The following is a 26,925-nucleotide window of genomic DNA, read 5'->3' on the forward strand; positions in this document are numbered from 1 at the left end:
GAGAGAATGCCAAGAGTGTGCAAAGCTGTCGTCAAGACAAAGGGTGGCTACTTTGAAGATTCTAGAATACAGATATATTTAGATGTGTTTAACACTTTTTTGGTTACTTCATGATTCCATATGTGTTATTTGATATTGTTGATGTCTTCACTATTATCCTACAATGTAGAAAAAATGTAAAAATAAAGAAAAACCCTTGAAGGAGTACGTGTGTCCAAACTTTTGACTGGTATTGTACAAATTCACTATAAATGTGAGCTAACTGTAAGCCACCTTGCACAGTCAATGAACCAACAGCATCGCCTAGGGCTATATGTTCTTTCCCAGACACTTGGATAGACATTTCGGAGCATAAGGTAACCCAGTACATCCAGTATGCATAGTAATACAGTCCACACTCAAAGGCGATTATTCAAATGTGTTTAATTTTGGAATATAGGCTAGACCAATTATGTACCAAATACACCTTAAATCAGTATTGTTTTTTGTTTTTCTGCCATGCGTAATATGCAGTAGGCTATGTATTGTATAACAGCACAATCATCATCTTAATTAATTTTTTTTGTCGGGCTTGGGCTCATAAGCCTATGCATAAACTCTAATATGCATATTGGTGTTTTGAATTAATCATCACCTCAGAAAGCATTGTCCTGTTCGTTGTGTTAGGCTTTGAAACAACATCCACAAAGACCATGTTTTACACTCAGGTTTACACCTGCTGTTGAACTTATTTCTTCAAATTGATCATCACAGTGAGGTGAGTTTGAAAAACAATAATACTGTTTTGATGATAAGTGTTTGATGTGATTTTCGATTGCATTTGCATCGATGTAAGAGTGGTTGGAGGGACAATAGAGCCCTGAGTACCAGGCCATTAGCGACCTAATGGTCATTAGAGTACTACCAATGCATGTCCTGAGTGCATAAGAGGAGATTACAGTGACTCAACGGTCACTTTACATTTTACTGCTTGTCATGACTGCCGGTGGCGGTAATATGGTCCCAGCAACAGCCCTAGTCGGAAGAATGATATCATACATCGCTTCTCTCGTTCCATGGCACTGTGTGCAGACGTAGGCCTAAATGTCTTTACGTATAACATTCACAGGTTTATCCAAAATACTAAGCCCTTGTCAATTGTATCATTGCCTATGTGCAAGGCTGAAATAGTTTGGAGGAGTGTCTTTGGTAATCGGACGAGGGGCGTCTCTTTGAAAGTGTGGATGGATAGCCTACTTGAACAATTGAAATGAAGTATGCAGGTATGTGAATTGTGTATAATGAAAAGGCATAAGGGATAAAAACTCACAATATTCAAAGCACTCTCAGTAGACCATTTTAAACCCCCGTATACATAGGCTATTTGGCTGATGGCCAGGAGAACAAGACACACCTATGCGATGCTGCTAACCCAGCCTTCATTAAGGGGAAGGTAAGCTATGCTTATTTTTTTATCAAATGAAACACAATGGGGAGAAACCAATAGTTGAACGTTTCTAAATACGAGCTTCACTGGTGCAAAGGGTATATCTCTCATTCCATAGACACTGTGCATCATGGCTGGATAGGCTGTTCTTCCGCTCTCAAAATCCATTTCACTTTCAAATGAGTTGGCCTTAATACCTGCTTTTTGTGGGTCTTAAAACTTCCCGCTAGCGCTGCTTGAAATTGTCACTTTTGAGCTTGTTTGTAACAGACACATCTCTGGTGTTAGACAGGTACATTTCCGAACCTAGCTTTAAGGCTGTAAAATGCCAGTGCGGCAGTTTTTTTATGAAAAAATGTGCTAACTAATGTGCGTTTGACACTTGTGCCAGCCGAAATTGAGCTCGTTATAGTGTTAGATATCAGTGATAAGAGTCACGGATGACTGAAGAAAGGTCTAATAGGTAATCTGCATTAAAAAAATATATCTTCATTTGACCTTTGATATTATACAATAATGACCTATAGTTAAATAGCGAAATATTAATCTAGAGAAGTCGTAGTTCACTGTCAGTGTACTGTCCAACAACTAGATTTTTAAATGAACAAACATCCACACAGACATACACTGATGTGTTGCTCTAAGTGTTGGTCCAAGAACTGTCAGGGAATGACTTTAAAAGTGGATCAACGCTTTTTGGTGGTGCAGAGCACACAAAATAAATGTATTTATATTCCATACATAAATAGTAGGCTGTTTTGGTCCCGATCCAGCAGTCTTCATATTTCCCGGTGACATTATCAGCCTTCGCCATCGTTTGCAGAGCTGGAAATAAATTGCATTTTTGCCAGTGGTTCTGTGGATGGAGACTGCAGAAGGAGCATTATAATATAAAATATAAATAAACAAAATCGCTCATGACCAAATGTGCAGGAGCATAGGGAAGGTAATCTCCTTTAGGCCTGGTCCTTGAAATTAACTCAAATAATCTGCACATAAAATGTGTTTAGAAGATTAATCAAATATTTCCCTCGGCCTCCAACGTTTTTAAAATGCTTAACATTATGGTAATTACTTATTATTGTGTTTATGCTTACTCCAGGTGAGTCCAAATAAGAGGAGGGAAATAACGCTGAAAGTGAAATTGTCATGTCATCTGTTTTCTTATGCGATTTAGGCAGACTTGAGTGTGCCAAATGTATTTAACATTTAACATTTAAAGTTTTGTTACCATGTTTTAAGAGCTGAAATAAAAGACCCCAGAAATGTTCCACAAATTTGTTTATATCCCTGTCAGTGAGCATTTATCCTTTGCCATGATAATCCATCCACCTGACAGGTGTAGTATATCAAGAATCAGATTTAACAGCATGATCATTACACAAGTGCACCTTGTGCTGGGGACAATAAAAGCTTGCTCTAAAATGTGCAGTTTTGTCACACAACACAATGCCACAGCTGTCTCAAGTTTTGAGTGAATGTGAAATTCGCATGCTGACTGCTAGAATGTCCATCAGAGCTGTTGTTCTTTACCATAAGCCTCCTCCAAAGTTGTTTTAGAGATTTTGGCAGTACGTCCAACCAGCCTCACAACCGCACACCATGTGTATGGCGTTGTTTAGGTGAGCGGTTTGCTGATGTCAATGTTGTGAACAGAGTGCCCCATGGTGGCGGTGGGGTTATGGTATGGGCAGGCACAAGCTATGGACAATAATCATAATTACATTTTTATCAATGGCAATTTAAATGCACAGAGATATCGTGAAGAGATCCTGAGGCCCATTGTCGTGCCATTCATCCGCCACCCGCATCACCTTGTGTTTCAGCATGATAATGTACAGCCCCATGTCGCATGTATCTGTACATCATTCCTGGAAGCTGAAAATGTCCCAGTTCTTCCATGGCCTGCATACTCACCAGACATGTCACCCATTGAGCATGTTTGGGATGCTCTGGATCAATGTGTACGTCAGCGTGTTCCAGTTCCCGCCATCATCCAGCAACTTTGCACAGCTATTGAAGAGGAGTGGGACAACATTCCACAGGCCACAATCAACAGCCTAATCAACTCTATGCTAAGGAGATGTGTCGTGCTGCAAGAGGCAAATGGTGGTCACACCAGATACTGATCCACGCCTCTACCTTTTTTTTAAGGTATCTGTGACCAACAGATGCATATCTATATTCCCAGTCATGTGAAATCCATAGATTAGGGCCTAATGAATTTATTTCATTTGACTGATTTCCTTATCTGAACTGTAACTAAGTACATTTTTTTAATTGTTTCATGTTGCGTTTACATTTTTGTTCAATATATACAGTACACTGTATGGGGTTGTGTACGGGGTCGTTCGGCTTGGCTGATAATACTTTTCTACTTGGGGAAACTATAATTGGAAAATTTGAGCAAATATACACAACAGTGAGTAAGCATTGGGTCAGAAAATATTGGGAGGGGGTCTTAAAATGGTCTAGCCTTGGAGGGTTTAGGTTAGGGTGACAGAATTGTTCTAAATAAAACATTTGGTTAACAATATAGAAGTCAATTGCTTGGAAGAAAAAAGTTAGAGGTATACTAGCGCCGCTGACTGCTTCTTCTCACATTTGTACAGAATTTATTAGAAATCACTTGTTTCATTCAGGTGCTCTGTGAATACAGAATCAGATGCCACTCATCTGCTCCTCATGCAAAACGACTGTCAGACAAAACCTCAGGTAAATCACTCACATTTCCATATAATCATTCAAACGTACTTTATCCCTCCTTCTCTCCGCATTTTGTGTAATTTGTTCATGCGTATTCTTCTCCCCTTCTTTTGGTACATTACATGTCAATGCTATGGAATGAGTCAAATCTGCAATTGTTTTTTTTTCTTTGGGAAAATAAAAGACTATATTTAAAATTGCAGTGTGGAGCAATTCAACATTTCATATGCAAATTATGTTTAAAGGCCCAAACTAGCTGTTTTAACTCAATATCAAACAATTTCTAGGTAACAATTAAGAACCTTACTGTGATTGCTTCTTAATTAAAATGGTTAAAAATAAATAAAAATAGCTTCTTAGCAAGAGCATTTTCTGAAGCAAGAATTTTTCTAGGACTGTCTGGGAGTGGTTGGAGTACAGAGGGGGTGTCAAGCAAAGAGAAATCACCAAGAAATCAGCCAAGACCTCAGAAAAGAAGTTGTAGACCTACACAAGTCTGGTTCATCCTTGGGAGCAATTTCCAAACGCCTTAAGGTACCACGTTCATCTGTCCAAACAATAGTACGCAAGTATAAACACCATGGAACCACGAAGCCATCATACCGCTCAGGAAGGAGAAGCGTTCTGTCTCCTAGAGATGAACGTACGTTGGTGCGAAAAGTGCAAATCAATCCCAGAACAACAGCAAAGGACCTTGTGACGATGCTGGAAGGAACAGGTACAAAAGTATCTATATCCTCAGGAAAACGAGTCCTATATTGACATAACCTGAAAGGCCGCTCAGTAAGGAAGAAGCCACTGCTCCAAAACCGCCATAAAAAAAACAGACTATGGTTTGCAACTGCACATGGGGACATTGATAGTACTTTTGGAGAAATGTCCTCTGGTCTGATGGAACAAAAATATAACTGTTTGGCCATAATGACCATCATTATGTTTCGAGGAAAAAGGGGGATGCTTGCAAGCCAAAGGACACCATCCCAACAGTGAAGCACAGGGGTGGCAGCATCATGTTGTGGGGGTGTTTTGCTGCAGGAGGGACTGGTGCACTTCACAAAATAGATTGCATCATGAGGTAGGAAAATTATGTGGATAAGCAACATAATACATCAGACAGGAAGTTAAAGCTTGGTCGCAAATGGGTCTTCCAAATGGACAATGATCCCAAGCATACTTCCAAAGTTGTGACAAAATGGCTTAAGGACAACAAAGTCAAGGTTTTGGAGTGGCCATCACAAAGCCCTGACCTCAATCCTATCAAATTTGTGGGCGGTACTGAAAAATTGTGTGCGAGCAAGGAGGCCTACAAACCTGACTCAGTCACACCAGCTCTGTCAGGAGGAATGGGACAGAATTCACACAACTTATTGTGGGAAGTTTGTGGAAGGCTACCCAAAACGTTTGACCCAAGTTAAACAATTTAAAATAAATGCTACCACATACTAATTGAATGTATGCAATGCTACCAAATACTAATTGAGTGTATGTGTAACAGTATAACTTTAGTCCGTCCCTTCGCCCCGACCCGGGCACGAACCAGGGACCCTCTGCACACATCAACAACAGTCACCCACAAAGCATCGTTACCCATCGCTCCACAAAAGCCGTGGCCCTTGCAGAGCAAGGGGAACCACTACTTCAAGGTTTCAGAGCAAGTGACGTCACCGACTAAAAGGCTGCTAGCGCGCACCACCGCTACCTAGCTAGCCATTTCACATCGGTTACATATGTAAACTTCTGACGCACAAGGAATGTGATGAAAGAAATAAAAGCTGAAATAAATAATTCTGTCTACTATTATTCTGACATTTCACATTCTTAAAATAAAGCGGTGATCCTAACTGACCTAAGACTTTACTTAAGACAGGGAATTTTTACTTGCATTAATGTCAGGAATTGTGAAAAACTGAGTTTAAATGTATTTGGCTGAGGTGTATGTAAACTTCAAACTTCAACTGTGTATAAAACACAGGAAAAACAATTATGTTGACTGCACTGGGTCTTTAAACATCTGAGTGCATATAGATGAATAGCACAAAGTGGTTTTAGGTTGAAATGGTATTGTAATTCCTAATATTTTGTAGCTCACACTGGATATTAAGAATGGATGCATACATTCACTGACCGAAAGTATGTGCACACCTGCTCGTCGAAGGTCTCATTCCAAAATTATTTGGAATTAATATGGAGTTGGTACACCCTTTGCTGCTATAACAGCCTCCACAATTCTGGGAAGGCTTTTCACTAGATGTCGCAACATTGCTGCGGGGACTTGCTTTCAGCCACAAGAGCGTTAGTGAGGTCGGGCACTGATGTTGGGCGATTGGGCCTGGATCGTGGTCAGCGTTCCAACTCATCCCAAAGGTGTTAAATGGGGTTGAGATCAGGATTCTGTGCAGGCCAGTCAAGTTCTTCAACACCGATCTCAACAAACCATTTCTGTATGGACCTCGCTTTGTGCGTGGGGGAAATGACATGCTGGAACAAGAAAGGACCTTTCCCAAACTGTTGCCACAAAGTTGGAAGCACAGAATCGTCTAGAATGTTAATGTATGATGTGGTGTCAAGATTTTCCTTCACGGAAACTAAGGGACCTAGCCGAACCATTGAAAACAGTCCCAGAACATTATTCCTCTTCCACAAACTTTACAGTTGGCACTATGCATTGGGGCAGGTAGCGTTCTCCTGGCATCATCCAAACCCAGATTCATCCGTCGGACTGCCAAATGGTGAAGAGTGATTCATCACTCCAGAGAACACTTTTCCACTATTCCAAAGTCCATATGGCGGCAAGCTTTACACCACTCCAGCTGACGCTTTGCGTTGCACATGGTAATCTTAGGCTTGTGTGCGGCCATGGAAACCCATTTCATGAAGCTCCCGACGAACAGTTCTTGTGCTGACGTTGCTTCCAGAGACAGTTTGGAACGCAGTAGTGAGTGTTGCAACCGCTGCAGACGATTCTTAAGCTCCACGCACTACAGCACTCAGCGGTCCCGTCCTGTGAGCTTATGTGCACTACCACTTTACGGCTGAGCTGTTGTTGCTCCTTGATGATTCCAGCACTTACAGTTGACCGGTGAAGCTCTAGCAGGGCAGAAATTTGACGAACTGACTTGTTGGAAAGGTGGCATCCTATGACGGTGCCACGTTGAAAGTCACTGAGCTCTTCAGTAACGCCATTCTACTACTATGTTTGTCTATGGAGATTGCAAAGCTGTATGCTCGATTTTATACACCTGTCAGCAATGGGTGTGGTTGAAATAGCCAAATCCACTCATTTGAAGGGGTGTCCAAACACTTTTGTATATATAGTTTATGCCTTCTACTCAGCATGTAACATTTGACACCATACCTGTTAACATTTCCACTCTTAGGATAATAATATCAAATGGATTCATGCATCAACACATACCATTGACGGCTTCAAATCCACACAATCATGTTGGTGTAATTGACTATTTTGACGGGTAAATTAATTCTCAGGCCTTGGAATATGTTATAGGCTACATGTATTATGGTTTGGTTTCACAGAGGGTATAGAATAGGGCCAAAGTTGGTGGTTCTCTCCAGTGGCCAGCACTGTTGTGTGCATGGCTGATCAGTTATTGGCCTGGTCCAAGATTAATGATGAATTGGCTGTGGACCTTGGAGGTTTGGGTGATAGCCTTTCAGTGTGTGATTCCCTGGGAGAGTTCCACACTGTGATATCTCAACCACGCTGTGATTGAGTTCACAGTGCCCGCTCCACGCTCCCCTATGCTTCCCAAGTAAATAAATGGCAGAATCAAGGGATCACGCCTGAACATACTGTGGTGTGGTGGCCTAGGTTACCTACAATGCAGATGTGATTACCAGTCAAAGTATTTTCCCACTATGTCTATACTTCTCATATGTGGGTCGAATCAAGGTCCACATGTTTGATGTGTGCTTTAAGCTACTTGGTTTTTCAATATGAAGGTAAAGCCTATCTATAAAAAGTAAAAAACGAGGTCACTTCCTCCAGAAGTCTACTGACAGCTTTCAACTTTTCTGCTGGGTTTGTTTTCCACTGACCATTTGCCAATAATATGCTTGTCAGATTGAGAAGCCTTAAGCCTCGCTAGATGATAGCAGGTTTGTTATCCTCCCATTCTTCATCCCTCCTTCTGCCATGCTCCCTTCCTCTATCATCCTGATCAGTGACTGGGACTCCTTCCTCACATCTCTCTCTCTCTCTCTCTCTCTCTCATTCCTTCTCGGGGTTCTTCAAGAGCTAACTGATTGTCTAGATCCCTCGTGCCCGGAGAATATTATTTCACAGAATCTAAATAGAGGATTTGCGAGAGTAATTCACTAATCTCCGCCGGGCAAGTTGAAGGATGACGTAATGGTTCCTACTGAATGAGACAATATGGAGGTGACTCATCCTTGGAGCAAATGGCTGCTGCCGAAACACTTTAAGCAGATAAGCCTGTTTGGCCTAATGAATGGTGGGACTCTGGTATGTCATTGGGTTTTCCTCTATAAATGGCAACAAGGTGCATTGTTTAAGGGCAAACAACGATGCTTGCAAAAAATCATTATAGTCAGCAAGATGGAAGTCATGAGATAGACTGTTACTCCGGAAATGAGACATTGCGATGGACATACAGGGTTGATATTGTTATGAAATCATGGTGAGATGTTGTTCTGGGGTTGAGACATAGTAAAGCTAAAACAATATAGTTGATCTTCCCTCTGTTTTTTATGGTAATAGCTATTATACTCGCTGTAGCCTATATGTTAAACACATTCTGCATAATTAAACATGGAGAAAAGTAATTGGTCTATGAGATGGACAAAGAGGAGCTATAGATCTGTATCTTGAAAACTGAAGGCCTATTTTCACAGACATGAATCAAAGTTAAGTATCAGAAGCTTCACTATCAATACGGCTCCATTTCATTTGCTCTGCTACAGCCGTGATTGGGATGAAATTAGATGTGTTGGAAATTAGCCAAATCAGAGTTCTGTGAAACGACTAATAAACATGGCATTGTGGATAGAGATAGGGATCACTGGAGTATGTCTGGACCTCAGATGTTCATTGTGAGAGCACCAGCGCTTATCTGTTCCCCGAAATGAGCCCCTAACAGAGGTTATGTTTCTATGAAATGTGTATAAATTGACATTAATTGCTTTTGTATGCATTCTCCTCTATAAACATACAAACTACTTCAGTGGGTTCGACCTATCTGGAATTAAAGTACAATAAATAAGTATTTTAAAATGCACACACTCTCCAATGTAAAGTAAATTCAAATGTCCCCTTTTTTAAATGGAACATAGCTCACCCTTACCACGCTCCAGAGGTAATTATTGACTACACAGTGTACCTTCCCTGTACGCATGTTTTCCCCAAGTGGATACAATATGGACATGACGAGTGCCATCGTCACACTTTTCAAGGCATAGCGCCCACTTCAGATTCTGTTTGTTTGTGATAACTCCTGGGTTCAACGTTCTATAGGCAGAGTTTTAGAATAATCCATTCTCCATACACATTTCTCCCACGGAAGCTGCTTTATCCCATTATCTCAGACATTATACAAACGTATACTGCTGTAATCCACACACTTAGAGCCTGATGCCACTGGAAACATCCTTATTCAGGGGACAAACAGCACTACAGAATACACAACGAGAGAATATAGGCTATAATTCAATACCCTGCAAGTTTGTTCATGTCTACATAGCCAAAGAAAACGCCTTGTATGCACTTTTGTATATGTTTAGTTGGTACAGACCAAAGAGGACAACTCAATACACTTCGAGTGTACTCATTTGTACATAGCCAAAGAAAAACACTTTGTTTGCACTTTTATGTGTGTATGTGTGTACTAGTTAGATGGGACTTGAGGAGATATTTCATGCATAAGTCTGGGAAGGCTGGGCGCGTTTACCATATCCAAGGTCTCCAGCAGAGCCAAACAGAGACCCAGGCGGGTCATGGGAATGCAGATATCTCTGTGAATTCGGCAGGTGGTTGAGCGCGAGACGTGATAGCTAGATTTTCTCGATGACAACATTCAGGGAGCTGGGCTGTGCCTAATGTACTGTATTTGCCTAATAACACAGCAGGTAGTCAGAGATCTGGGTGAGATGTGGAGGAACCCCCACCTCTCCTCATCATGTACACAGCCACATAGACATGTCCTTTTTCCATTCCATAGGACCATGAAGGACAAATATTAACAGAAATCCTATGTATACCAGGCAGAAAGAACTAGAAAGAAAGTAGGAGAAAAAAAGAACTTTTAAACTGTACAATTCTTTCTTGCAAATTTCATTTAAAGATGTGGTGATATGCTCATACAAGGCTGGTAAGTGTTGCTATATCGTGAAATGTGGCAAGTTATGGTTTGATTTATTAGACACTGGCTCAGAGCGCTGGCTCTTGGGATAACATCCTCCCCTGGCAGATGTGCACCGCTCGACGTCTTGCCGCAGAAATAACTGACATATGCATGCATGTAAAATGATGACAGTATCACCAATCTGTGCCATGTTACCAAGAAGTAAGGCAGAGAAGAAGCAGAGCAGATCCAGGGAGGCTTGCATCAACTGTCTCCCTAATGCCTGTGAGGGATCTGGCATTAATGGAACATATTACTGCACAAATTATAGAACCATGTGCAGCAGCTGTTGGTCCAATTTTGCTTTGTGAAAAACAGGTCCCACCAGTGGAGGTACTCGAGCTAATGGTTTATCTATACCAACTGTGATTTATTCCTCAATTGACATCCATGATTTTTGAAAAATCCACCAACAGTTTGTATAGGAACAAGATGTTGGTCTGAGGAAGGAAGGGTTGGACAAATTACAATAGAGAGATCAATAGTACAACTACATTCACAAAGAGAGTTCTAGTCATTAGATTCCAGCCTGGATCTATCCATATGTATCCCTTTATAAGTCTTAGATGATATTGGATGTATTCATTTGAAACCAACTGCCAACTATTGGTTGATAACTTAATATTTCTCCATTATTACAACAGTAACTTTTCCAGAGAGACAAAAAAAAAAATGACAATGATCCATTTGTACCTCACAGTTCCGTTTTTTGGAAAATTATAGTATGTTTATTTTACATGTACTAATCTTTCACATGACAACGCTTACCACAACAACAGTTTTAGAATGGCTCGTTATCCCGAATCCTTTTATTGAAAACACTGAAATTATTGCTGGATATATTTAGGTATGCACCGGACAAAATTAAAGTTCTACCTTCAACAAGGATTAAATTGAGCACTGTGACTAATCAGAGTTGCACGTGGGACTGAATCCATCTAGATTTACCATGGACTCCCCACTATCTGGGGTTAATGAATGTCTTCCATTGCTTCTCCATAGTCATTTCATACCTCAGGGATTTGAATAATTCCCATTGATAGTCTGAAGTCTCCAATGAGAGGATTAAAAGGATTAAAAGTAAGCTGATGAAGGTGAAGTGGCCAAATGAAGATGATGATGGACGGAGCAGGAGGAAGGTAAAATTACACTGGTTGGACGCTGCTTTTAGGCGACACCTTTGCCACTGTAAGCTTCATGGCCTGAAGCCATGAGGCTTCAAATATACTTTTTGTGTATAATATTTGAAGACTTTGCCAAGGCAAGTGCTTTATGTTACAGATATTTTTATGACTTAGCTTATCAAATCAAGCTTTATTTATACAGCACATTTCAGATGAAATAAAACACAATGTGCTTCACTGGAAAAAAACAAATTAGAATAATGTAAATAAAAACTTAAATATTTACTACACAACAAACATAAAAGTATAAAAACAACAACAATAGAATAACAATAACAACTGAATGCCTAAATTTGCCCTAAGGACAGGCAAAGCTAAAAAGGTGTGTTTTAAGATCTCTTTAAACAATGTCCACAATTTCACCCCCCCTCAGGCCAGTGCCAGAGGACCTGACATGTATTGGGGTGCAAAATCGTGAATTGATTTAAAAAACAATAGAAGAATCTTAAAATGTATTCTAAACCTCACAGGCAACCAGTGCAGAGACCTTAACACCGGTGTAATGTGTGCTCGCGTCTGGTCTTGGTCAGTACCCGTGCTTCAGCATTCTGTATGTTTTGCAGTTGACCACTGGCTCTCTTGGGTAGACCAGACAGGAGACTGTTACAGAAGTCAAGCCTGCTTGTATCAGCCTGAGAGAGAAATGGCCACACCTTGGCAATGTTACTCATGTGGTAAAAAGCTATTTTAGTCACATTGCTAATGTGTGATTCAAAATTGAGTTCAGAATCTAAAATAACTCCTAGATTTTTTTTACCTGGTGTTTTATCTTTATTGCCTGTGAATTAAAACGTGTGGCCAGATTCTCTCTCTTTGGTTTGGCTCCAACAATAAGTACTTCAATCTTGTCTTGATTTAGCTGGAGTTGTGAGCTATCCAAGTACTTAAATCACTAATACAGTCTAATAATTTATCCGTGTAGCTAAAATCCTATGGCGACAGAGAAATATGTACTGTCTGCGTAGCAGTGAAAATCAATGATGTGATTTCTGATAACGCTGCCAAGGGGTAACATATATAAACTGAACAGTACCAGACCTAAAATCGAACCTTGTGGAATGCCACATGTGATATGTATTTTCTCTGAGTGAAGAACGCCAAGGGTGACAAAAAACTCTCGACTGGTTAAACCAATTTAGAACTGGACCGGAGAGGCCAACCCACCTCTCCAGTCTGTCCAGAAAGGCATCATGGGCAACAGTGTTGAATACAGCACTTAAATCCAAGAGTACAAGGACAGAGAAATGATTTACCACTTTAACTAAAGCTGTCTCTGTGCTGTGGTGGGCCCGAAAACCAGATTGGAATTGTTAAAAAATACAGTTGGCCCTTAAAAGATAATTGAACTGTTTTGAAAACCAATTTCTCCAGAATTCTGCTTAAGAATGGAAGGTTGGAGATTGGCCAAAAATTGCTAAGAGCTGAAAAATCTGGAATACTTTTCTTCAGAAGCGGTTTCACCACAGCAGTTTTTAGTGTAGTGAGGAAAGTGCCTGTGAACAGGGAGAGATTAACAATAGCTTGCACTTCTTCAGATATGCAAATTAAACCTGTTTTGAAGAAGTGGGTGGGGATAGGATCGAGAAGGCAGGTAGAAGGCTTAAGTTGTGATATCACTTTCCTGAGCATGTCTGTGTCAACCAGGGAAAATAAATCCATAGCGCCTTTGTACGGTAGGCTAGGGCACGTGTCGTCAAACTTCTCATCAGGTCTTGCTTCACTGATAACAAACATTAGGTTGGATATCTTAAATCTAACATATGCCGCAAACTCATCACAATTAAATGTGGAGAAAAGTTCACACAGGTTTGCGGGGTTAGGATTTATCAGGCCATCAGTGGTTGAGAAGAACACTCTGGAATTACTCGGATTATTAGTGATCCAGCAAGAAAAATGAGCCTGTCTGCCATTTCTAATTGCCTTGTTATAAATGCCAAGTGGCTCGATCAAAATATCATAATGGGCCTGCAACTTTGACTTTCTCCACTTCCGCTCTTTCTGCAAATTCTCTTTAATTTATTCGTTTCCTCTCTCATCCAATGGGGTCTTCATTTGGATGTGGCCTTTTTCAACTTTACTGAAGCTATGGCATCAATGGTTGTCCTTCATTTTCTATTAAAGTTATCAACTAAATCATCACAAGAGGAAGGCAGAATAAATGGAGTATTGTTCATACACTCAGTAAAATCTGTAGCAACTTCAGAGGTAAGATAGCGTTTCTTAATAATGCATTCAGTATTAGCCTGTACTATGGTTAACAAGGTAGTAAAAAATCCACAGTGGTGATCAGATAAAGCAACATCAACAATAGAGGATGCTTCAATAGAAAGCCCCTTGGTAATAATCAGGTCCAGAGTATGGCCACCGTTATGGGTGGGCCCAGATAAAGTCCATAGAACTCAAAAGATTCCGAAATTCAAAGGCCTGGGAGTTAGACTCTTTGTCAACATGAATATTAAAATCAACCAACACAATGATGTTATCATATACAGGGTTATGGCCAGCACTGGTGGCTGACATTTGAACAGTATAGCATGATGTTCAAATGACCCAAAGTTGCCAAATGAAATGTCTTTACAGCTGAGAGCATAAGTAAAAATAGAGGCTTTCCTCCCACCCCTTTCTCCTTTTCTGATAGAGTATAAAAACCTGTAGTCAAGCTTCACCCGGCTTCAATAAGAGCAACACAACAGTCTGAAGACAGCCATATATCAGTGGGAAACATTCAATCAACTTTGCACTCAGTTTTTACTTGTGATTGCTCTAACATTCAAAATTGCCACATTCAATGATATTCACTCTGCCCCTGGGCCATCTGCCTCGAGGTAACCAAAGGAATAACAACCAAAGTATTAACGTTACAACCACGTTTTCTGATAGTCTCCAATCTATCAGAATGGTTGGAGATGACCGTTTGAATAAACTCACTAGAAGGCAGTTAAAGGAACACAAATTAGGCTACTCACAATAACCATAGTGCCATTTCTACAGGAGTTGATATGCTTTCCAAGTCATCTGTTGCTTATTCTGACAGGGAGGACTGGCGCACTATCATACCCTGTCTGTCAGTCTGACAGGGAGGACTGAATCACTACCAAACCCTGTCTGTCAGTCTGACAGGGAGGACTGAATCACTACCAGACCCTGTCTGTCAGTCTGACAGGGAGGACTGAATCACAACCAGACCCTGTCTGTCAGTCTGACAGGGAGGACTGAATCACTACCAGACCCTGTCTGTCAGTCTGACAGGGAGGACTGAATCATTACCAAACCCTGTCTGTCAGTCTGACAGGGAGGACTGAATCACTACCAGACCCTGTCTGTGAGTCTGACAGGGAGGACTGAATCACTACCAGACCCTGTCTGTCAGTCTGACAGGGAGAACTGGAGCACTACCGAACCCTGTCTGTCAGTCTGACAGGGAGGACTGAATCACTACCAAACCTTGTCTGTCAGTCTGACAGGGAGGACTGAATCACTACCAAACCCTGTCTGTCAGTCTGACAGGGAGGACTGAAACACTATCATACCCTGTCTGTCAGTCTGACAGGAGCACTACCAGAACCAGTCTGACAGGGAGGACTGAATCATTACCAGACCCTGTCTGTCAGTCTGACAGGGAGGACTGAATCACTACCAAACCCTGTCTGTCAGTCTGACGGGGAGGACTGAATCACTACCAGATCCTGTCTGTCAGTCTGACAGGAGCACTACCAGAACCAGTCTGACAGGGAGGACTGAATCATTACCAGACCCTGTCTGTCAGTCTGACAGGGAGGACTGAATCACTACCAGACCCTGTCTGTCAGTCTGACAGGGAGGACTGAATCACTACCAACCCCTGTCTGTCAGTCTGACAGGGAGGACGGAATCACTACCAAACCCTGTCTGTCAGTCTGACAGGGAGGACTGGATCACTACCAGACCCTGTCTGTCAGTCTGACAGGGAGGACTGAATCACTACCAGACCCTGTCTGTCAGTCTGACAGGGAGGACTGGATCACTACCAGACCCTGTCTGTCAGTCTGACAGGGAGGACTGAATCAATACCAAACCCTGTCTGTCAGTCTGACAGGGAGGACTGGCGCACTATCATACCTTGTCTGTCAGTCTGACAGGGAGGACTGAATCACTACCAGACCCTGTCTGTCAGTCTGACAGGGAGGACTGAATCACTACCAGACCCTGTCTGTCAGTCTGACAGGGAGAACTGAATCACTACCAACCCCTGTCTGTCAGTCTGACAGGGAGAACTGAATCAATACCAACCCCTGTCTGTCAGTCTGACAGGGAGGACTGAATCACTACCAGACCCTGTCTGTCAGTCTGACAGGGAGGACTGAATCACTACCAGACCCTGTCTGTCAGTCTGACAGGGAGGACTGAATCACTACCAGACCCTGTCTGTCAGTCTGACAGGGAGGACTGAATCACTACCAGACCCTGTCTGTCAGTCTGACAGGGAGAACTGGAGCACAACCAAACCCTGTCTGTCAGTCTGACAGGGAAAACTGGAGCACTACCAAACCCTGTCTGTCAGTCTGACAGGGAGGACTGAATCACTACCAAACCTTGTCTGTCAGTCTGACAGGGAGGACTGAATCACTACCAAACCCTGTCTGTCAGTCTGACAGGGAGGACTGAAACACTATCATACCCTGTCTGTCAGTCTGACAGGAGCACTACCAGAACCAGTCTGACAGGGAGGACTGAATCATTACCAGACCCTGTCTGTCAGTCTGACAGGGAGGACTGAATCACTACCAAACCCTGTCTGTCAGTCTGACGGGGAGGACTGAATCACTACCAGATCCTGTCTGTCAGTCTGACAGGAGCACTACCAGAACCAGTCTGACAGGGAGGACTGAATCATTACCAGACCCTGTCTGTCAGTCTGACAGGGAGGACTGAATCACTACCAGACCCTGTCTGTCAGTCTGACAGGGAGGACTGAATCACTACCAACCCCTGTCTGTCAGTCTGACAGGGAGGACGGAATCACTACCAAACCCTGTCTGTCAGTCTGACAGGGAGGACTGGATCACTACCAGACCCTGTCTGTCAGTCTGACAGGGAGGACTGAATCACTACCAGACCCTGTCTGTCAGTCTGACAGGGAGGACTGGATCACTACCAGACCCTGTCTGTCAGTCTGACAGGGAGGACTGAATCATTACCAAACCCTGTCTGTCAGTCTGACAGGGAGGACTGGCGCACTATCATACCTTGTCTGTCAGTCTGACAGGGAGGACTGAATCACTACCAGACCCTGTCTGTCAGTCTGACAGGGAAGACTGAATCACTACCAGACCCTGTCTGTCAGTCTGACAGGGAGAACTGAATCACTACCAACCCCTGTCTGTCAGTCTGACAGGGAGAACTGAATCAATACCAACCCCTGTCTGTCAGTCTGACAGGGAGGACTGAATCAATACCAGACCCTGTCTGTCAGTCTGACAGGGAGGACTGAATCACTACCAGACCCTGTCTGTCAGTCTGACAGGGAGGACTGAATCACTACCAGACCCTGTCTGTCAGTCTGACAGGGAGGACTGAATCACTACCAACCCCTGTCTGTCAGTCTGACAGGGAGGACGGAATCACTACCAAACCCTGTCTGTCAGTCTGACAGGGAGGACTGGATCACTACCAGACCCTGTCTGTCAGTCTGACAGGGAGGACTGAATCACTACCAGACCCTGTCTGTCAGTCTGACAGGGAGGACTGGATCACTACCAGACCCTGTCTGTCAGTCTGACAGGGAGGACTGAATCAATACCAAACCCTGTCTGTCAGTCTGACAGGGAGGACTGGCGCACTATCATACCTTGTCTGTCAGTCTGACAGGGAGGACTGAATCACTACCAGACCCTGTCTGTCAGTCTGACAGGGAGGACTGAATCACTACCAGACCCTGTCTGTCAGTCTGACAGGGAGAACTGAATCACTACCAACCCCTGTCTGTCAGTCTGACAGGGAGAACTGAATCAATACCAACCCCTGTCTGTCAGTCTGACAGGGAGGACTGAATCACTACCAGACCCTGTCTGTCAGTCTGACAGGGAGGACTGAATCACTACCAGACCCTGTCTGTCAGTCTGACAGGGAGGACTGAATCACTACCAGACCCTGTGTGTCAGTCTGACAGGGAGGACTGAATCACTACCAGACCCTGTCTGTCAGTCTGACAGGGAGAACTGGAGCACAACCAAACCCTGTCTGTCAGTCTGACAGGGAAAACTGGAGCACTACCAAACCCTGTCTGTCAGTCTGACAGGGAGGACTGAATCACTACCAAACCTTGTCTGTCAGTCTGACAGGGAGGACTGAATCACTACCAAACCCTGTCTGTCAGTCTGACAGGGAGGACTGAAACACTATCATACCCTGTCTGTCAGTCTGACAGGAGCACTACCAGAACCAGTCTGACAGGGAGGACTGAATCATTACCAGATCCTGTCTGTCAGTCTGACAGGGAGGACTGAATCACTACCAAACCCTGTCTGTCAGTCTGACGGGGAGGACTGAATCACTACCAGATCCTGTCTGTCAGTCTGACAGGAGCACTACCAGAACCAGTCTGACAGGGAGGACTGAATCATTACCAGACCCTGTCTGTCAGTCTGACAGGGAGGACTGAATCACTACCAGACCCTGTCTGTCAGTCTGACAGGGAGGACTGAATCACTACCAACCCCTGTCTGTCAGTCTGACAGGGAGGACGGAATCACTACCAAACCCTGTCTGTCAGTCTGACAGGGAGGACTGGATCACTACCAGACCCTGTCTGTCAGTCTGACAGGGAGGACTGAATCACTACCAGACCCTGTCTGTCAGTCTGACAGGGAGGACTGGATCACTACCAGACCCTGTCTGTCAGTCTGACAGGGAGGACTGGATCACTACCAGACCCTGTCTGTCAGTCTGACAGGGAGGACTGAATCAATACCAAACCCTGTCTGTCAGTCTGACAGGGAGGACTGGCGCACTATCATACCTTGTCTGTCAGTCTGACAGGGAGGACTGAATCACAACCAGACCCTGTCTGTCAGTCTGACAGGGAGGACTGAATCACTACCAGACCCTGTCTGTCAGTCTGACAGGGAGGACTGAATCACTACCAACCCCTGTCTGTCAGTCTGACAGGGAGAACTGAATCAATACCAACCCCTGTCTGTCAGTCTGACAGGGAGGACTGAATCACTACCAGACCCTGTCTGTCAGTCTGACAGGGAGGACTGAATCACTACCAGACCCTGTCTGTCAGTCTGACAGGGAGGACTGAATCACTACCAGACCCTGTCTGTCAGTCTGACAGGGAGGACTGAATCACTACCAGACCCTGTCTGTCAGTCTGACAGGGAGAACTGGAGCACAACCAAACCCTGTCTGTCAGTCTGACAGGGAAAACTGGAGCACTATCAAACCCTGTCTGTCAGTCTGACAGGGAGGACTGAATCACTACCAAACCTTGTCTGTCAGTCTGACAGGGAGGACTGAATCACTACCAAACCCTGTCTGTCAGTCTGACAGGGAGGACTGAAACACTATCATACCCTGTCTGTCAGTCTGACAGGAGCACTACCAGAACCAGTCTGACAGGGAGGACTGAATCATTACCAGACCCTGTCTGTCAGTCTGACAGGGAGGACTGAATCACTACCAAACCCTGTCTGTCAGTCTGACGGGGAGGACTGAATCACTACCAGATCCTGTCTGTCAGTCTGACAGGAGCACTACCAGAACCAGTCTGACAGGGAGGACTGAATCACTACCAGACCCTGTCTGTCAGTCTGACAGGGAGGACTGAATCACTACCAACCCCTGTCTGTCAGTCTGACAGGGAGGACGGAATCACTACCAAACCCTGTCTGTCAGTCTAAATGGGAGGACTGGATCACTACCAGACCCTGTCTGTCAGTCTGACAGGGAGGACTGAATCACTACCAGACCCTGTCTGTCAGTCTGACAGGGAGGACTGGATCACTACCAGACCCTGTCTGTCAGTCTGACAGGGAGGACTGAATCATTACCAAACCCTGTCTGTCAGTCTGACAGGGAGGACTGGCGCACTATCATACCTTGTCTGTCAGTCTGACAGGGAGGACTGAATCACTACCAGACCCTGTCTGTCAGTCTGACAGGGAGGACTGAATCACTACCAGACCCTGTCTGTCAGTCTGACAGGGAGAACTGAATCACTACCAACCCCTGTCTGTCAGTCTGACAGGGAGAACTGAATCAATACCAACCCCTGTCTGTCAGTCTGACAGGGAGGACTGAATCAATACCAGACCCTGTCTGTCAGTCTGACAGGGAGGACTGAATCACTACCAGACCCTGTCTGTCAGTCTGACAGGGAGGACTGAATCACTACCAGACCCTGTCTGTCAGTCTGACAGGGAGGACTGAATCACTACCAGACCCTGTCTGTCAGTCTGACAGGGAGAACTGGAGCACTACCAAACCCTGTCTGTCAGTCTGACAGGGAGGACTGAATCACTACCAAACCCTGTCTGTCAGTCTGACAGGGAGGACTGAATCACTACCAAACCCTGTCTGTCAGTCTGACGGGGAGGACTGAATCACTACCAGATCCTGTTTGTCAGTCTGACAGGAGCACTACCAGAACCAGTCTGACAGGGAGGACTGAATCATTACCAGACCCTGTCTGTCAGTCTGACAAGGAGGACTGAATCACTACCAGACCCTGTCTGTCAGTCTGACAGGGAGGACTGAATCACTACCAACCCCTGTCTGTCAGTCTGACAGGGAGGACGGAATCACTACCAAACCCTGTCTGTCAGTCTGACAGGGAGGACTGGATCACTACCAGACCCTGTCTGTCAGTCTGACAGGGAGGACTGAATCACTACCAGACCCTGTCTGTCAGTCTGACAGGGAGGACTGGATCACTACCAGACCCTGTCTGTCAGTCTGACAGGGAGGACTGAATCATTACCAAACCCTGTCTGTCAGTCTGACAGGGAGGACTGGCGCACTATCATACCTTGTCTGTCAGTCTGACAGGGAGGACTGAATCACTACCAGACCCTGTCTGTCAGTCTGACAGGGAGAACTGAATCACTACCAACCCCTGTCTGTCAGTCTGACAGGGAGAACTGAATCATTACCAAACCCTGTCTGTCAGTCTGACAGGGAGGACTGGCGCACTATCATACCTTGTCTGTCAGTCTGACAGGGAGGACTGAATCACTACCAGACCCTGTCTGTCAGTCTGACAGGGAGGACTGAATCACTACCAGACCCTGTCTGTCAGTCTGACAGGGAGAACTGAATCACTACCAACCCCTGTCTGTCAGTCTGACAAGGAGAACTGAATCAATACCAACCCCTGTCTGTCAGTCTGACAATGAGGACTGAATCACTACCAGACCCTGTCTGTCAGTCTGACAGGGAGGACTGAATCACTACCAGACCCTGTCTGTCAGTCTGACAGGGAGGACTGAATCACTACCAGACCCTGTCTGTCAGTCTGACAGGGAGGACTGAATCACTACCAGACCCTGTCTGTCAGTCTGACAGGGAGAACTGGAGCACTACCAAACCCTGTCTGTCAGTCTGACAGGGAGGACTGAATCACTACCAAACCCTGTCTGTCAGTCTGACAGGGAGGACTGAATCACTACCAGACCCTGTCTGTCAGTCTGACAGGGAGGACTGAATCACTACCAGATCCTGTCTGTCAGTCTGACAGGAGCACTACCAGAACCAGTCTGACAGGAGCACTACCAGAACCAGTCTGACAGGAGCACTACCAGAACCAGTCTGACAGGGAGGACTGAATCATTACCAGACCCTGTCTGTCAGTCTGACAGGGAGGACTGAATCACTACCAAACCCTGTCTGTCAGTCTGACAGGGAGGACTGAATCACTACCAGACCCTGTCTGTTAGTCTGACAGGGAGGACTGAATCACTACCAGACCCTGTCTGTTAGTCTGACAGGGAGGACTGAATCACTACAGGACCCTGTCTGTTAGTCTGACAGGGAGGACTGAATCACTACCAGACCCTGTCTGTCAGTCTGACAGGGAGGACTGGATCACTACCAGACCCTGTCTGTCAGTCTGACAGGGAGGACTGAATCATTACCAAACCCTGTCTGTCAGTCTTACAGGGAGGACTGGCGCACTATCATACCTTGTCTGTCAGTCTGACAGGGAGGACTGAATCACTACCAGACCCTGTCTGTCAGTCTGACATGGAGGACTGAATCACTACCAGACCCTGTCTGTCAGTCTGACAGGGAGAACTGAATCACTACCAACCCCTGTCTGTCAGTCTGACAGGGAGGACTGAATCACTACCAAACCCTGTCTGTCAGTCTGACAGGGAGGACTGAATCACTACCAGACCCTGTATGTTAGTCTGACAGGGAGGACTGAATCACTACCAGACCCTGTCTGTCAGTCTGACAGGGAGGACTGAATCACTGCCAGACCCTGTCTGTTAGTCTGACAGGGAGGACTGAATCACTACCAGACCCTGTCTGTCAGTCTGACAGGGAGGACTGAATCACTGCCAGACCCTGTCTGTTAGTCTGACAGGGAGGACTGAATCACTACCAGACCCTGTCTGTCAGTCTGACAGGGAGGACTGAATCACTACCAGACCCTGTCTGTCAGTCTGACAGGGAGGACTGAATCACTACCAGACCCTGTCTGTCAGTCTGACAGGGAGAACTGGAGCACTACCAAACCCTGTCTGTCAGTCTGACAGGGAGGACTGAATCACTACCAAACCCTGTCTGTCAGTCTGACAGGAGCACTACCAGAACCAGTCTGACAGGGAGGACTGAATCATTACCAGACCCTGTCTGTCAGTCTGACAGGGAGGACTGAATCACTACCTGACCCTGTCTGTCAGTCTGACAGGGAGGACTGAATCACTATCAACCCCTGTCTGTCAGTCTGACAGGGAGGACTGGATCACTACCAGACCCTGTCTGTCAGTCTGACAGGGAGGACTGAATCACTACCAACCCCTGTCTGTCAGTCTGACAGGAGCACTACCAGAACCAGTCTGACAGGGAGGACTGGATAATTACCAGACCCTGTCTGTCAGTCTGACAGGGAGGACTGAATCACTACCAAACCCTGTCTGTCAGTCTGACAGGAGCACTACCAGAACCAGTCTGACAGGGAGGACTGAATCACTACCAGACCCTGTCTGTCAGTCTGACAGGGAGGACTGAATCACTACCAAACCCTGTCTGTCAGTCTGACAGGGAGGACTGAATCACTACCAGACCCTGTCTGTCAGTCTGATAGGGAGGACTGAATCACTACCAGACCCTGTCTGTCAGTCTGACAGGAGCACTACCAGAACCAGTCTGTCAGTCTGACAGGAGCACTACCAGAACCAGTCTGACAGGGAGGACTGAATCATTACCAGACCCTGTCTGTCAGTCTGACAGGAGCACTACCAGAACCAGTGTGACAGGGAGGACTGAATCATTACCAGACCCTGTCTGTCAGTCTGACAGGGAGGACTGAATCATTACCAGACCCTGTCTGTCAGTCTGACAGGGAGGACTGAATCATTACCAGACCCTGTCTGTCAGTCTGACAGGGAGGACTGAATCACTACCAAACCCTGTCTGTCAGTCTGACAGGAGCACTACCACAACCAGTCTGACAGGGAGGACTGAATCACTACCAACCCCTGTCTGTCAGTCTGACAGGGAGGACTGGATCACTACCAGACCCTGTCTGTCAGTCTGACAGGGAGGACAGAATCACTACCAGACCCTGTCTGTCAGTCTGACAGGAGCACTACCAGAACCAGTGTGAAAGGGAGGACTGAATCACTACCAAACCCTGTCAGTCTGACAGGAGCACTACCAGAACCAGTCTGACAGGGAGGACTGAATCATTACCAGACCCTGTCTGTCAGTCTGACAGGGAGGACTGAATCACTACCAAACCCTGTCTGTCAGTCTGACAGGAGCACTACCAGAACCATTCTGACAGGGAGGACTGAATCATTACCAGACCCTGTCTGTCAGTCTGACAGGGAGGACTGGATCACTACCAGACCCTGTCTGTCAGTCTGACAGGGAGGACTGAATCACTACCAAACCCTGTCTGTCAGTCTGACAGGGAGGACTGGATCACTACCAAACCCTGTCTGTCAGTCTGACAGGAGCACTACCAGAACCAGTCTGACAGGGAGGACTGAATCATTACCAGACCCTGTCTGTCAGTCTGACAGGGAGGACTGGATCACTACCAGACCCTGTCTGTCAGTCTGACAGGGAGGACTGAATCACTACCAAACCCTGTCTGTCAGTCTGACAGGGAGGACTGGATCACTACCAGACCCTGTCTGTCAGTCTGACAGGGAGGACTGGATCACTACCAGACCCTGTCTGTCAGTCTGACAGGGAGGACTTGCGCACTATCATACCTTGTCTGTCAGTCTGACAGGGAGGACTGAATCACTACCAGACCCTGTCTGTCAGTCTGACAGGGAGGACTGAATCACTACCAGACCCTGTCTGTCAGTCTGACAGGGAGAACTGAATCACTACCAAACCCTGTCTGTCAGTCTGACAGGGAGGACTGAATCACTACCAGACCCTGTCTGTCAGTCTGACAGGGAGGACTGAATCATTACCAGACCTTGTCTGTTAGTCTGACAGGGAGGTTTGAATCACTACCAGACCCTGTCTGTCAGTCTGACAGGGAGGACTGAATCACTACCAGACCCTGTCTGTTAGTCTGACAGGGAGGACTGAATCACTACCAGACCCTGTCTGTCAGTCTGACAGGGAGGACTGAATCACTGCCAGACCCTGTCTGTTAGTCTGACAGGGAGGACTGAATCACTACCAGACCCTGTCTGTCAGTCTGACAGGGAGGACTGAATCACTACCAGACCCTGTCTGTCAGTCTGACAGGGAGAACTGGAGCACTACCAAACCCTGTCTGTCAGTCTTACAGGGAGGACTGAAACACTACCAAACCCTGTCTGTCAGTCTGAAAGGGAGGACTGAATCACTACCAGACCCTGTCTGTCAGTCTGACAGGGAGGACTGAATCACTACCAAACCCTGTCTGTCAGTCTGACAGGAGCACTACCAGAACCAGTCTGACAGGGAGGACTGAATCATTACCAGACCCTGTCTGTCAGTCTGACAGGCAGGACTGAATCACTACCAGACCCTGTCTGTCAGTCTGACAGGGAGGACTGAATCACTACCAACCCCTGTCTGTCAGTCTGACAGGGAGGACTGGATCACTACCAGACCCTGTCTGTCAGTCTGACAGGGAGGACTGAATCACTACCAAACCCTGTCTGTCAGTCTGACAGGAGCACTACCAGACCCTGTCTGTCAGTCTGACAGGGAGGACTGAATCACTACCAGACCCTGTCTGTCAGTCTGACAGGGAGGACTGAATCACTACCAGACCCTGTCTGTCAGTCTGACAGGAGCACTACCAGACCCTGTCTGTCAGTCTGACAGGGAGGACTGAATCACTACCAGACCCTGTCTGTCAGTCTGACAGGGAGGACTGAATCACTACCAGACCCTGTCTGTCAGTCTGACAGGGAGGACTGAATCACTACCAGACCCTGTCTGTCAGTCTGACAGGGAGGACTGAATCACTACCAAACCCTGTCTGTCAGTCTGACAGGGAGGACTGAATCACTACCAGACCCTGTCTGTCAGTCTGACAGGGAGGACTGAATCACTACCAACCCCTGTCTGTCAGTCTGACAGGGAGGACTGGATCACTACCAGACCCTGTCTGTCAGTCTGACAGGGAGGACTGGGGCACTACCAGACCCTGTCTGTCAGTCTCTAAAACAGTTTGCCATGTTGCTTGAAATAATCTCGGAACCGCTGCCGTTAGGGTGAGTTTATAGTGCTGCTGATGTTCCCACTGTCCTGTAAAGGGTTCATTCTGTAATGGTAAATGTCAAGGACCCGGATGCATGACCTGAGTGGTAGGTATTATCTTCTCAGTAAACATGCTAACTTGACTGATATCTCTCTGCCTCTTCCGTTTAACTATAAAGGACCACTGTGTGAGAAGTGGGATCCGAACTCATGCTTCACAAAGATCTCCTAAACTCAAGAATCCACAAAGGCTTTTGATTGACTATCAATAGTGTCTTTTATTTGTATCTGTTCATCCTACCATTTATTTGATCAACGATGGAAGCGTGTTATAAGTAGAGCAGTCTTGGAACATGGGACGGTGGTGACGGTGGTGCGGCAAGCTATTTAAGTTGCCTTGGATAGATCATTTACATCAATTCAGTTACTGATGAGGCATGCATACATATGGCAAATTCTGTTTAGATTCGATTTATTTTAATTGTCACACTGGGACCAACTATTACACTGCACAGGAATGGGTCACTGCATTAGAACATTAAAGCTGAGGCACTCATTTTAAATCGATTTGTAAATTCTGGCCTGTGGTATAAAGATGTGCTGAGCTCATATAAATGCTCATATAGGCCCCAGAGCGGCCTAACTTTTCCTGCACTGGGAATCTGGGAATTGTCACCTGGGTGCATCGCCGCTCTGTCGTGCTCAGTGTGGGGGAACCCAAATGAAACTGCAGCACAAGCACACATCTTACATGGCTGAGCAGGTGTGTTTGTGCGGGTATGAAGAGTGTGGCGCCGGAGGGTGCCTGTAGGGATTGTCTTGTATTGTGTGTGGATTCTTTCTTGCCCTTGCTTAATAATTTTTTTTTTAAACGTAGTAGGGCATTGTGTACTAGATGTAATATCTGTAGGTATTTGATACGCAAAGTGTGTTGGAGTAACCAGGTACAGTATTAACTCTTCAACAAGAGAGGTGGCAAAAAACACAGAGATGTTACCTTTATAGCTTTACCCTTTAGTTTGCAGTAGGCATCTGGTCAAATCAAATTGACAGATTTGTCATGAAGAGTAAATTGACAGAGAAGCTACTTTCATCAATCAACTTGTAGAATAAGTGTGAGTTGGCAGGTACTAGGTATTGCGGTATATCAATTTAAGGGTCATCCTTTGACCATTATGTGTGTGTGACTGTTCCCTGTGGCGGCATGTCAGCCACTGGCAGGAGGGGCACGATCCCAAAAATCACTGTGACAGTCGTTTATGTTTTCTTCCAGTTGATTATAAATTTTATGGGACCCAAAACTGTTCTCTGTCTTTTTCGTACCTATCTTGTCATAAAACTAATTTTAGAGCTCATGGTTTGG

The sequence above is a fragment of the Salvelinus fontinalis genome, chromosome 16 (assembly GCF_029448725.1).
Source record: "Salvelinus fontinalis isolate EN_2023a chromosome 16, ASM2944872v1, whole genome shotgun sequence".
Taxonomy (NCBI): domain Eukaryota; kingdom Metazoa; phylum Chordata; class Actinopteri; order Salmoniformes; family Salmonidae; genus Salvelinus; species Salvelinus fontinalis.